Source organism: Phaenicophaeus curvirostris, chromosome 27, assembly GCF_032191515.1.
Source record: "Phaenicophaeus curvirostris isolate KB17595 chromosome 27, BPBGC_Pcur_1.0, whole genome shotgun sequence".
NCBI classification, from domain to species: domain Eukaryota; kingdom Metazoa; phylum Chordata; class Aves; order Cuculiformes; family Cuculidae; genus Phaenicophaeus; species Phaenicophaeus curvirostris.
Genome location: NC_091418.1, coordinates 1,564,447 through 1,576,374, shown reverse-complemented (window position 1 = coordinate 1,576,374; position 11,928 = coordinate 1,564,447).

Here is an 11,928-nt window from a genome sequence, read left to right as displayed (position 1 = left end):
TATTATCAGTTTTAATGGGAAAGGAGCAGATGAATCCCAGAAGCAGTAGAGGAAATTTCAGTTTGGTTTATAAGCTCAGATGCGATGTGCTTTTCTCATGACCTTTGGGGGGTTGGTTTGCTGCTGAACTGGCTGGGATTGAAACCAGGGCTGCTGGTTGCTTCTCAGGACTCCAGGAAAGGGAGCCAAGAGTGGAGTCTGTTCTAAGTACGCTTAAACTCACTAAGAGAAAGCTGCTGCAAGTCAGGGGAAGCTCATGGAGTTCAGTTTTCATTCCAGCTTCCATTTGCTTTATTTTACCTAAAATCACAGACCGTGCGAGGAGAGAGGCAGAAGAGTGCTGCCAAGTGTCAGGCGGGTGCCTCATCCCTTCGCTCACCCTTAAACCTTGTCAGGAAGGGTACGGTCAGAGGGGATTAACTGGATGGATTCTCTCCTCTGCTTCAATCCAAACAAGAAATACCCCCAGCCCTGGCTGGAAATCGCTTTGTGTGGCACAATGAGGACAATATCACGGGCACGTCGGGGATATCAGCTGGTGGCTTGGCCACAGCAGGGCAGAGCTGATTAACATGCATCACGCCCTGCACAACAGCTTAAAGCAAAGCCCCCACGATGCATAAGTAGCCACCACCAGCCTCAGCCGGGATCCTCTTCGGCTGCAGACATAAGCTCCTCTCTCGCTATCTTGCACATCGCTCCTGTGGTGTTTACCCACCTCCAGGATGGCTAAGCCAGCTTCATTTCTGCTCTACAAGACAGACCGTGTGAGCACGCACAGCTCCCTGGGGCTCCTCTGCAATTATACTGAGCAGGTTCACAGGTTAATTGTCATTTGTAATCTAATCCACCTGCCCAGCTGAAATGATCAAACACCAGACACTCATTCTTCTCAGCTGCATCTCATCTCCAAATCCCTGGGCAGGGCCAAGCACAGCACTTCCCCGCAGCTGAGCATGTCGACCTACTGCAGGGATGCATTTTCAGCTTTTAATTTGCTCGGGAGCTGGTTTTTGGGAGGGATGAAGGCTGATGTGCCTGAGCACTCAGCAATCCCAAGGGTGTATCCCAGCCTTGAAGCCCCAAGTCCCTGCTCTGTCACCTACAGAAAGGCTGGAGCAAGCTGAACCGCAGCCGGCTTTGCCAGCCTCCGCTTTCCTGGGAATGGGAAATACTCAGGGGTGCAGTTGTGGGAAGCAAGCAGGGCATGTGCAGGCAGAGCAGCTCTGTCCCCCCGTGACCCCCCTGGGCTGGGATGATGTCCACCTCCCAGGATGCTCCTTCCTCTGCGCTGCCAGCACATCCCACCTTGACCTTGCGTCTGTCTTGCTGTTTCAAATTCACATGCAAAACTAAAGGTGTCCTCATTCCTGTTCCTTCAACTACCGTGTCCTTCAACCCTCCGGAGCATTTTGTGGGATCATTTCCTCTCCCCAGACTTGCCTCACTCTTCCAACATTGCTTCATAGCTCTGTAGGGGGAAAAAAAAGTCATTACATCCACCTACTTCTTGCTTTTATCACTGATCTCATTATCTTGTAATTCCCTTACAGAGCAGTAAATTAGTACAAACTTGGTTTAAGTTATATCCAATTTCAATGGATTTGTAAATAATTTGTTATTTAAAAAGAGGAAGAAATCCCGCCTTTGTCATTTCTGCTTATCCTTTATCTTAAAATATAAGGGAGGAAGGACTCTTATTCAATCTGTCCATGCAAATCCACTTAGGGCTGTATGAGGGATGACTACGCTGAGTGATTAAGGAAATCTAGTATCGAGTGGAAGGGATCAGGGTCTGACTCACACGCACCCACTACCTGCACCAGCCCTGGCACTGGCAGCAGCAGCCGGAGGTGCCAGACTCCAGAGGAGCAGGTGAGCATCTCATCCACCCTCTGCCCTGATTTCCTCATAAGAAACAAGTCACTGGATTGGATTCAATGGTCTTAAAGGTCTTTTTCAACCTACGTGGTTCTATGATCAATACAGCATCCTCAGCACAAGAAGGACACGGAGCTGTTGGAGCGAGTCCAGAGGAGGCCACGGAGATGATTCCACAGTTGGATTTTGCTGGAGGAATTTGGAATCTCTCTGTTATGAAGGAGATAGGCATGTTTGCAGGGACTTCTTCTACCAGGGCTCAGCTCCCAGCATCAGGAAAATCCAAGCTCTGTGCCACATTCCTCCCGGGATGCAGCCAGGGATCTGCCTCAGCACCCCCAGACATTCACCCCACGCTCCTCAAGAACCCAAACCTCCACCAAGGCCCTTTAATATTTCTCTCCAAGGCTCCCTCGTCCTGGGAATGCTTCCAGGTGACTCGGGGAGGTGAGGCAACACCCCGTAGTCAGACTCGTTTGCGGGGGCGAGGACGCAGCAGACAGGCAAGTGCCGACATGAACGGATGAGCTGGCGAGGATGAGTTTCAGCCCAAGAGGATCCACTCCAGCACGAGGCCAGCGAGGTGACAATACGGTCTGAGGGGGAACAGCGATCGCCCTGCACCCAGCTGGGGACAGCCAAGGGGCACCGCGGGCTTGTGGCACCCCCTGTGCCCCCCAGGATGCTTAAACCCCTGAGCTCTTGGCTGCAAAATGTGCCCCAGTCAGGATGATTCCTGAAAAGCTGCAGATACAACCACTGGCCCATCTGGTACAAATAACTTCTTGGCTTTACTGCCTTGTTTTGTTATGACTTGCTATAGAAACATGAAGGTCCGCTTGCCTGAAAACGAATCATAATTCTTTTTTTGTGCCTTTTCCCCTTGAGTGAAATCCTGCTAAACCATTCCTCTGTGCTCACAGGAATCCACTTTCTTCTCCTCCTTCTTCCTCCTCTTCTCCTCTTTCTTCTTCTTCCTCCTTCTCCTTCTTCCTCCTCTTCCTCACTTCATTGTTCAGCTCCCAAAATAGCAATTCCAGCTGATTGCTTTCAAGGCAACAAGGCGCCCGCAGGATTGTGGGAGCGTTGCTCAAATCAGCAGAGAAACCAACTAAGCTGCCAGGAAACAATATTAAAAAAAGCAGGGGGGTGGATCTCATCTGCCGAGCGCCAGCTCCATAAATCAAAGCCCTGCGGTTTGTGCAGAGCTAAAGCCTCGCTTCTCCCATGCTCCACCCCGGCGTAACTATTTTCACTCGGTGTCAAATGCCGCGACGGTGGGAGCCGAGGGCTGGGATGGGGCAGATGCCGGCGGAAGGCAGGGCGGCAGCAGATCTCTCTGCTGCGGTTCACACCGCCCGCCTGTTCACACGGCAGCGGCTCGGCTTCTGCAACGGGAGCAAAGCAAATCCTAGTGCCGAGCCCTTCTCGAGTCGTGCCGTAGGCTGGCACCCGTGGCATGCCAGGAGCCTGGTCCCATGGCTGATGGGTGCACAGCCCCGGTTTAAAATTAGAATCATAGCATCATGGAATCACCAGGTTGGAAAGGACCCATCGGATCATCGAGTCCAACCATTCCCATCAATCACTAACCCATGTCCCTCAGCGCCTCGTCCACCCGTCCCTTAAACCCCTCCAGGGAAGGTGACTCAACCCCCTCCCTGGGCAGCCTCTGCCACTGCCCAATGACCCTTTCCATGAAAATTTTTTTCCTAATGTTCAGCCTGAACCTCCCCTTTGGGAGGGGGATGGCAGCAGCTCTCCTGCGTTCAGCCAGATGCCCGCTGTGATGTGCCAGCTCACCCTGGGGCTCCCACCTTCCCCAATCCCCTCCCCTGTTCCATCTCAGCACTGAATGGGTCAGGAGGCGATGCAGGGCTTGGAGGAGCCTCCGTCTGCTCCCCGGCTCGGCTCAGGTGTGTGTTGGACCCACTGGGAGCCTCCTTGGCTGCATACCTGACCACGCAGCACCCTGCGCCGGGCAAGTCCAGATGTGCTGCCAACCACCCCGCGAATTCCGGAGCGCTGCGTCAGCTCTCGACGGCAACCGGACCTGCGCGGTGTGCACAGGCGGGAAACCTGCAGGAAGAGGTGAGGAAGAAGGAGGCAAACAGATATTTCCCCAGGCGGAGGAAGGGATGTGGGAGCAGAACTGCACCTTCCACCCAGCTCCAGGCTCTGGGGAGCAGCGGGATGCGCCCAACGCTGCGTGGTGCTTGGAAAGGCTCAGTGCCCGTGGGTGCCCGCTCCTGATATTGGAATAATCCCATCGGCACCAGCAGGATGGGCCCTACCCGTGGATAAGTGCAGCCTGTTTGCGCTCCAGAAATCGGTACCAGGGCCTCAGGCTGTATCGCTTCAGGAAAATTTTAGCAGAGATGCTCAAGGTTTATTCCTTAGTGCATCTCTCCACACTGAAGGTGACACCAGGAAGGGTCAGGAGGCTCCCCCCAACATCTGCACCTTGGCACAGCGATTCCCAGCCCCGCAGGAGGCTCCCCAGCCTGCAGCATCCTCAGCCTCGCGCTTTTGAGATGATTTCGATACCTGAAGGCAGCACTGTGCACACAGAGCAAACTCTAGCTGGGTTCGGCAGCGCTGGAGCCAGGATGGGAGCAGCCCCCCGGCACGCGCTGCTGTGGCTCAGCTCCCCCTCACCCTGTATTTTTCTGCCTTTCTGGATGCACACGGGCACTCGAAGTGGAGCGGCCAAAGGGGGTGGCTTGTTTGAAGAGCCAAAGCCGCTTAACTGAGCACCAAGCGTGAGTAAAACTCCTGTGCCAACACCCAGCAGCACCACTGGCTTTGCGCCCGTTGTAGCTGGAGTCGTGCCTCAGTTTCCCCATCCACACCGAGGCTCTTCCCACCCCCTCAGCTCCTCGTGGCCAGAGGCCTGAGCAACACAGCCTGATTTCTACCGTGGGGACTAGTTGTGGCGTGAGAAAGACACACCCCAGCCCAGCCCAGCCCGCTGCTCAGCCCATACTGGGGATATTGGTGACTCCGCTTCAGGTCCTTGCACCAAATCAAGCAAAACAAGAACTTCAGCCTAGACCTTTCCCGGCTGGGCGAGCTCCCTTGCTTCTGGCTGCTTTCCCTGGGCTCTCGGCTCTGCTCCTGAAGAGCTTTCCAAGGGGCCAAACTGACCCCAGAGCTGGACAGGGGCCAAACTGACCCCAGAGCCGGGCTGGGGCCAAACTGATCCCAGAGCCGGGCTGGGGCCAAACTGACCCCAGAGCCGGGCTGGGGCCAAACTGACCCCAGTGCCGGGCAGGGGCCAAACTGACCCCAGTGCCAGGCTGGGGCCAAACTGACCCCAGTGCCAGGCTGGGGCCAAACTGACCCCAGAGCCGGGCAGGGGCCAAACTGACCCCAGTGCCAGGCTGGGGCCAAACTGACCCCAGAGCCGGGCAGGGGCCAAACTGATCCCAGAGCCGGGCTGGGGCCAAACTGATCCCAGAGCCGGGCTGGGGCCAAACTGATCCCAGAGCCGGGCAGGGACCGAACTGAATCCCGGTGCCAGGCAGGATGGGATGCACCGATGGTCCAAACTCGGCTGCGTTTATCCGAAGCATCTCTCACCTTTCCGCCTCCTTTAGCATCTGCGCCGTCCCAGGGCGAGGAGCGGAACGCCCCCCCACCCCCGCATCCCTCCCCCGAGCCCTCGGGGCCGAGCAGGGGGCGGGGACCGGGGCCGGGCCGGGTGGGGAAGGGCCGTGGGGAGCGGGACACAAAGCCTGGGGGCTGCGGGGGGCGGTGCGGGGCCGCTGGCTCCTCCTCCGGCCGGGGATGCAGCCGCCGCCGCCGGGAGCGCAGCGGGAGCCCCGCGGAGCGCAGCCTGCGGACCCCCGAGGTGGGAGAAACCCCCTGGCCGGGGCCGGGGGAGGGTGGGGAGGGGGCTGAGCCGCGCCGGGGGCGCTCCCCGAGGGGGCTGCGAGCGGGGAGCGGCGATTTGGGGGGAGAAACGGGACGGAGCGAGGCGGGGTGCGCATCGGAGGCGGCCAGAGCCGAGCCTCTCGCGGGGTACAGACGGATCCATCCTTCTCCTGGGATACAGACGGGTCCGAGCCTCTCCTGGGATTTAGACGGGTCCGTGCCTTTCCTGGGATACAGCCGGATCCATCCCTGTCCCGGGATACAGCCGGATCCGTGTCTCTCCCGGGACTCGGACGGGTCCATCCCTCTCCCGAGATACAGCCGGTTCTGTGCCTTTCTTGGGATACAGACGGATCCATCCCTGTCCCGGGACCCAGCCGGGTCCATCCCTGTCGCGGGACTCAGCTCAGCCAGGGCAGGGCTGGGGGACACACGGTGCCCGTAGAGCATCCCCGGCTCCCCCTGGGCTCCCCTCCGCCTTTACCGCTTCCCTCTGAAGTCTGGAAAACTTCTTTTCAAGGAAAAGAAGCAAATCCTGCGCGTTCGGCACCTCGGTTCAGGCTGTTTCTGCTCGCACAGCCCCCAGACTCCCCGGGAGGAGAAAGGAAGGAGCAGATGCCTCTGGTTTGTTGTCAGCAGGATTGAGCCATCCTCGGGAAAGGGGCTGCCTGCCCCTGGAAGGAATTATTTGTCGCTGTTGCCTGTGTGCGTGGGGTAGGTTGGGCAGCGAGGGGGTGGGCAGAGGGGGTGGAAGGGGATTAGCGAGCGCAGAGGCTTGTGAGGGCATCGGGTACCTCTGTGTGCAAATATTCCTGGTACCTGTGCGCGTGGGGCCAGCTAGGGCTGTGTTGGAGGTGTTCTAGCCTTTCCCTGGCTGCAAACTCGCACACGGCCAGGTGTGTCTGTGGATGCTCGGCTCAGCGTGCGCTGTGCAGGCTGCAGGAGCTGCACCTGTTTGTGCACACAGGTAAATGCACGGGGGGAAGGTCACTGCTGACAGGAGGATGCGCAGCTCTCAGGGTGCCTGCCCGGGTCCTGGAAAGCCAGGGATTAACCTCTGCTTTTAAAAGGATGTTTTAAGGAGCGCTGGGCTGTCACTTCTCACCCTGCGGATGCTCTGCAGTTGGTGCCAGGTCTGCACAGCTGGCAGACGCTGACTCCAGCGGGGAACGAGCGCAGATCCAGGTCCCCAGCTCGGTGCACGATGCTCTTTTCTTTGCCAAGGAGTTTGCACCTCACTTTTTCTTACAGCTAAGGAGCATTTGGCCACGGGTCCAGGGTCCCGCTGGGGTGGGAGGAGGCTCCCACACGCAGAAGTTGGCCCAGGATGGGAGGGGAGCCCTGACATCTCCCATCCAGACCCCCCCAGCCCTGATTCCCCAGCACAGCCGTGCCCACATACCTTGATCCCAGCTGCATCCCTGCTACAAACCCCTGTCTCCCCAAGCAGTTTGCATCGCCACCATTTGGTCCCCACCATTTTGGTCCCCACCATCCCTCTCCAACAGCCCCTGAGCTCTGTGTCAGCCCCTTCGAGCAGCACCGAGCTCCTCAGCCAAGGCTGATCCAGCAGAGCAGCACCGAGGGGGCTTCTCTCTCCCTCCTCCTGTGTTCACGAATGAGCTGAGGCCTGCAAACTCCTTACACTTGTGACTCTGTGCTCTCAGCAAAGGGACCAGCAACCCAAACCCTTTTCCTCAAGCAGGCTTGCATTTCCGCAGTAGCTACCTTGGCTGCCCAAATTCCTCCTGAGAGCTTGTTTTCCTCACTGAAGGCTGCAGCAAGTGGAATACAAGCAGGAAAAAAAAGTCCTCATGAGTCTCCACTATCTGTCTTCCTGATAGCATCACTCCAGACGCTGATTAACCTCCCTTTGAAATCGTTGCCAGGGCAGAGCCTGGCCCCAGCCTCCCACACCAGTCACGGCCACGCACCGTCGCACCCCATCACCCCAAAGCCCTCCGTGTTGCGCCGTTCCAGCCTTCCTAGCTCACCCCTTTGGGCTTGTGCGAGGTCTGCAGAGCCCCCCGTTAGCCATTCTTTCGCAATTAATACCCAGGGCCGTTAATTGGCGGGACAAAGAATTGCAAGTGCAGAATCATTGGTGCAATCGGCGGTGGGGGCAATTAATGGCAGCTGCAGAAGCGCGCTCAGGAACACAATCGCACGCTACGGGGGATGCTCTCAGCTCCCTGCCAGGCCCCCAGTCACACACACACGCGCTCGAGGGGCTACGCTCGCAGCCCTGACAGCTCCCTCGCCCTCAGAGCCCCCGGCTGTGCCAGTGCCCCTCCTGCTCCCCAGGTGACCCCCTCCGCTTGACTCCACAGGCTGCTAAATTGGTCTTGAGTTGTTCTTTTCCACCCACCCCTTAGTCACTCTTCCCTGGCAGGCAGCGCCGCGGAGCAGTGGGAGGCAAATCAATGTGGAACTCGAGGCAGGAAAATGAGATTTTTAAGAAAAACCAGCTCCCTTACAAGCCACAGAAGGGGGTGTAGGGACTTCCAGGGCAGGCTTCTCATGCTGAGGGTGCACGGGGCAGAAGGGCCACGGCACCAGGGCCAGCCCAGCCCTTGCAGATGCTGCCCAAGCGAGCTGCTGCTGCTCTCCCATCCCACGCCTCCTGCAGCCCTTGCTCTGATAATATCCTTAGCCCTAAATCACTGTTTTCCCCTCTCTGAAAGCCTCTGTTTTGCTGCGGGCAGGTACAGTCATGCTCAGCACACGCTCAGGTGAAGCATCCGAGGCATGCGGAGAGGAGGGCAGCCTCAGCACAACAGGGAGCAAAACTCAGTCGAGGGCTGGATCGCGTGCCTGCGTTCCTTGAAACCATTTGAAAACCCATTCCCATCTCCGACGGCAAGAGCTGAGCTCCAGGCTCGCTCCTCGGGATGCTCAGTCCCCCCCAGACAGCCCAGCAGAGCTCAGAGCCTGCGGTGCAAGGTGCTGCGTGGACAAGTGTGAAAAGATAGTAGCACTGCAGCCCTTGCAGAAAACGAGTGCTATAACTGCTCCTCGAAGCAACGCAGACTGGCAGAGGCAGGACCGGGACCCCGTACCCTGAGGTGTGAGACCTTAACCCTTCATCCTTGCACCCCAAGGCGCGAGACCTTAACCCTTCATCCTTGCACCCCAAGGCGTGAGACCTTAACCCTTCATCCTTGTACCCCAAGGCGTGAGACCTTAGCCCTTCATCCTTGCACCCCAAGGCGTGAGACCTTAGCCCTCCATCTCTTCACTCCAAGGCGTGAGACCTTAACCCTCCTCTTCCCCCCAAGGCATGAGGCCTTAGCCCTCCATCTCTTCACCCCAAGGCATGAGACCTTAACCCTTCATCCTTGCACCCCAAGGCGTGAGACCTTAACCCTTCATCCCTGCACCCCAAGGCGTGAGACCTTAGCCCTCCATCTCTTCACCCCAAGGTGTGAGACCTTAGCCCTCCATCTCTTCACCCCAAGGTGTGAGACCTTAGCCCTCCAGCACTTAGGAAAAACTTAGCACTGATGGGAAACAGGCTTTTTTTCCTTGTCCACCTACCACTGACTTGGATTTGCGTTTATAAATATTTCTTTCTCTTGGGAGGTCTTAAAAATCCCTCCCCCCAGCCGAATATATTGGATGCTCTGTGTTTACTGGCTTCCCTTGGGTTTGCTGTGGTGCTTTTTTGCAGGACCCCTGGAGGTGTGAGGTGCAGAAATCCCTACAGGGACAGCGGGAGGCAGGATGCAAAGAGGAGAAGCGGAGCTCACAGCCCTCAGGTCAGGGAGAGCAGCGGGGCAGGAGTGGGCAGGACCGACGTGGACGGTTGCCATTAGGGATTAGTTAAAAATAGCAGGGAACGTACAAAGGTTTGGCACGTGGGTCGCAGAGTCTTTCCTACACAGATTGTTTCCTACTAGTGGGGTTTTATGCTTGCTCGCATTAAGAAAAGCCCCCCACCTCCCTACCTTGAGCTCCACAAATCGTTTCGAGGAAGCCCTGAACGCGTGCACACGCGGCACCCTGACCCAGGGGGAGGTGGAACTGGATGGGCTTTGAGATCCCTTCCAACCCAAACCATTCCATCATTCTATGATTCTCTTTTCTTGCTGGTTTTGGAGAACAAAAATCTAGGGGAAAGGGACACCCTGTTGCACAAGCGGTGCCAGGATTGCTGCAGAGCTGCAGGGTTGGCACTGGCCCCTGCAGTGCTTTGCAATCAGCTCCTCTCAGCAGCAGCACTCTAGCTCAGACCTTCCTCTTCCTCACACACAGAAGTTTTCCTCCTGAGCCAAAAGATCTCTCTCCATTATCTCCTCACCAGTGCGAGGCCTCTGTGAAAGCCAGCTCCTTCCAGCAGAGGGTAGCAATGCGTGTGCACGCTCTCCCCCTTAGAATAAGAGGATTTTTAAGCATTTGTTTAAGAGCTTTATCTCCTGAGCCTCTGACTTGTGGAAAACTGAGCATCTCTCCTCCAAGGGGCATTGACAGTGCCCAGATCTGAGAGCCAAAGAGGCTGCAGCTGGGTGCTTGCCTCCCTCGAGCAGCCTGATCTGGTGTGCCTGTCCACACAGGGGACTGGAACTGGATGGGCTTTAAGGTCCCTTCCAACCCAAACCTTTCCATGATTCTATGATTCTCTCAAGTTGCCCTCAAGCAATGACACAGAGCTATTTGCCAGCAGTGGCAGTTCCCAAGAGCAGTTTATCGAGGTTTCCTGGATTCAGAAGGGATGGATTTGACCACTTGCCGTCTTTCCTGAGCAAAGGTAACTATGGCAGAGGTTCTAGTTCAGAAAGCAAGTCCCAAGGAACATTTAGATATTGAATTGCCTTTTAGCAAGACATCAGTGGTAACGGCAGCAAAGCCAGAACCATCTCAGAAGAGATGCTCCTCTGAAACACAAGGGCCTGTGCTTACTTCTTTAAGCAATTAAATGACACCTCTGCAAGGCAGTTATGGATGATCTCCTTTAGTGGCTAATTGAATACTCCTCGCAACTTTGGTGTACGTTTCTCTTTTGAGAGAATTGCTCCGTTTGGCAGCCAGGCATTAAAGGGGTGGTTTTCACAGCATCCAAGTTTGAAAAAGAAGAGGAGGAGCAAGAACTAGAATTGTCTCTTTCCCCTTCTGTGGCGGCTGCGTTGAAGCCCGATTGCGTAGAGCAGGGATGGGGACGTGTAACACGCTGGAAAGCAAGAGCTGAGGGATGAAAAGACAGCAGCAGCATAGCACATGCTTTACCCAGCAAGGATAGAGATTGGCTCTCCCCAAATACGCAGAAGTTGCCTTTTCTCAGCCCCCACTTGGCTGAGCATCATGCAGGGTACAAAAACACCCAGCACTGAGACAAACCACAGCATAACCGGTATCACAAGCAAGAAAGAAGAGCGTAGAAATAACACACAGCTTGGTTTTGGAGCTCAGATGCTGTGAAGCCAAGCATAGACTTGACATGGAGAAGTTTACTTGGCTGGAAGATCTTTAGGTCCTGCCTCAGAGAAATTCTTTCTCTCCTAAGTCACCACTAAGACAGAGATTGAGGGTTTTCAGCTGCTGCCAGGGTCAGTTATTTCCCCTCCTGTTTCTTAGAGGAGACGCCAGAGCTTCCCACTGCTGCAAGGCCTCTGGCTTTAGGAGCGCATCCCAAGAGAACCAGCCCTGTCTCAGCCTCTGGCTGCTCATACCCTCTGCTACCCGGCCACTGCCAGTGAGAGAAGAGCAAGGGAGAGCAGATAATGGGTCCGTGCCCTCTGACAGGGCTCCTGTTGCACGTGAACCCAGCAAGGCTGAGAGAGAAGCAGCACAGATTAACTTTGCGAACCCAGATATACCAGGGAGGTACCAAAGGCTCAAGGAGGTGAAGGACCAGAGAGGAGACCCAGATGGGCTTCCTAAGCACTTAGATAGTAGCCAGGGATGGTGGGCTGGGCAGTCGTGGTCAACAGGAGCATAGGAGATGGTACGGGCCATGCTCCTGCATGCTTTTCAACTGCTTGGGAGAGTAGGAGAGACATTAAAAGGCGAGAAGATTGCAAACAGGGCTCTGTCTCCATGGCAGCCTGCAGCTCCACTTCTAAATTTTCCCTGTACATGAAGAGAATGCTTCTCCCCTGCAAGCTCTTGCAGGAGTTTCGCAGCAGAAAGAGCTTTAGTCCAGGTATTCCCTGGCGCCTGGAGAGGGACTGGGCT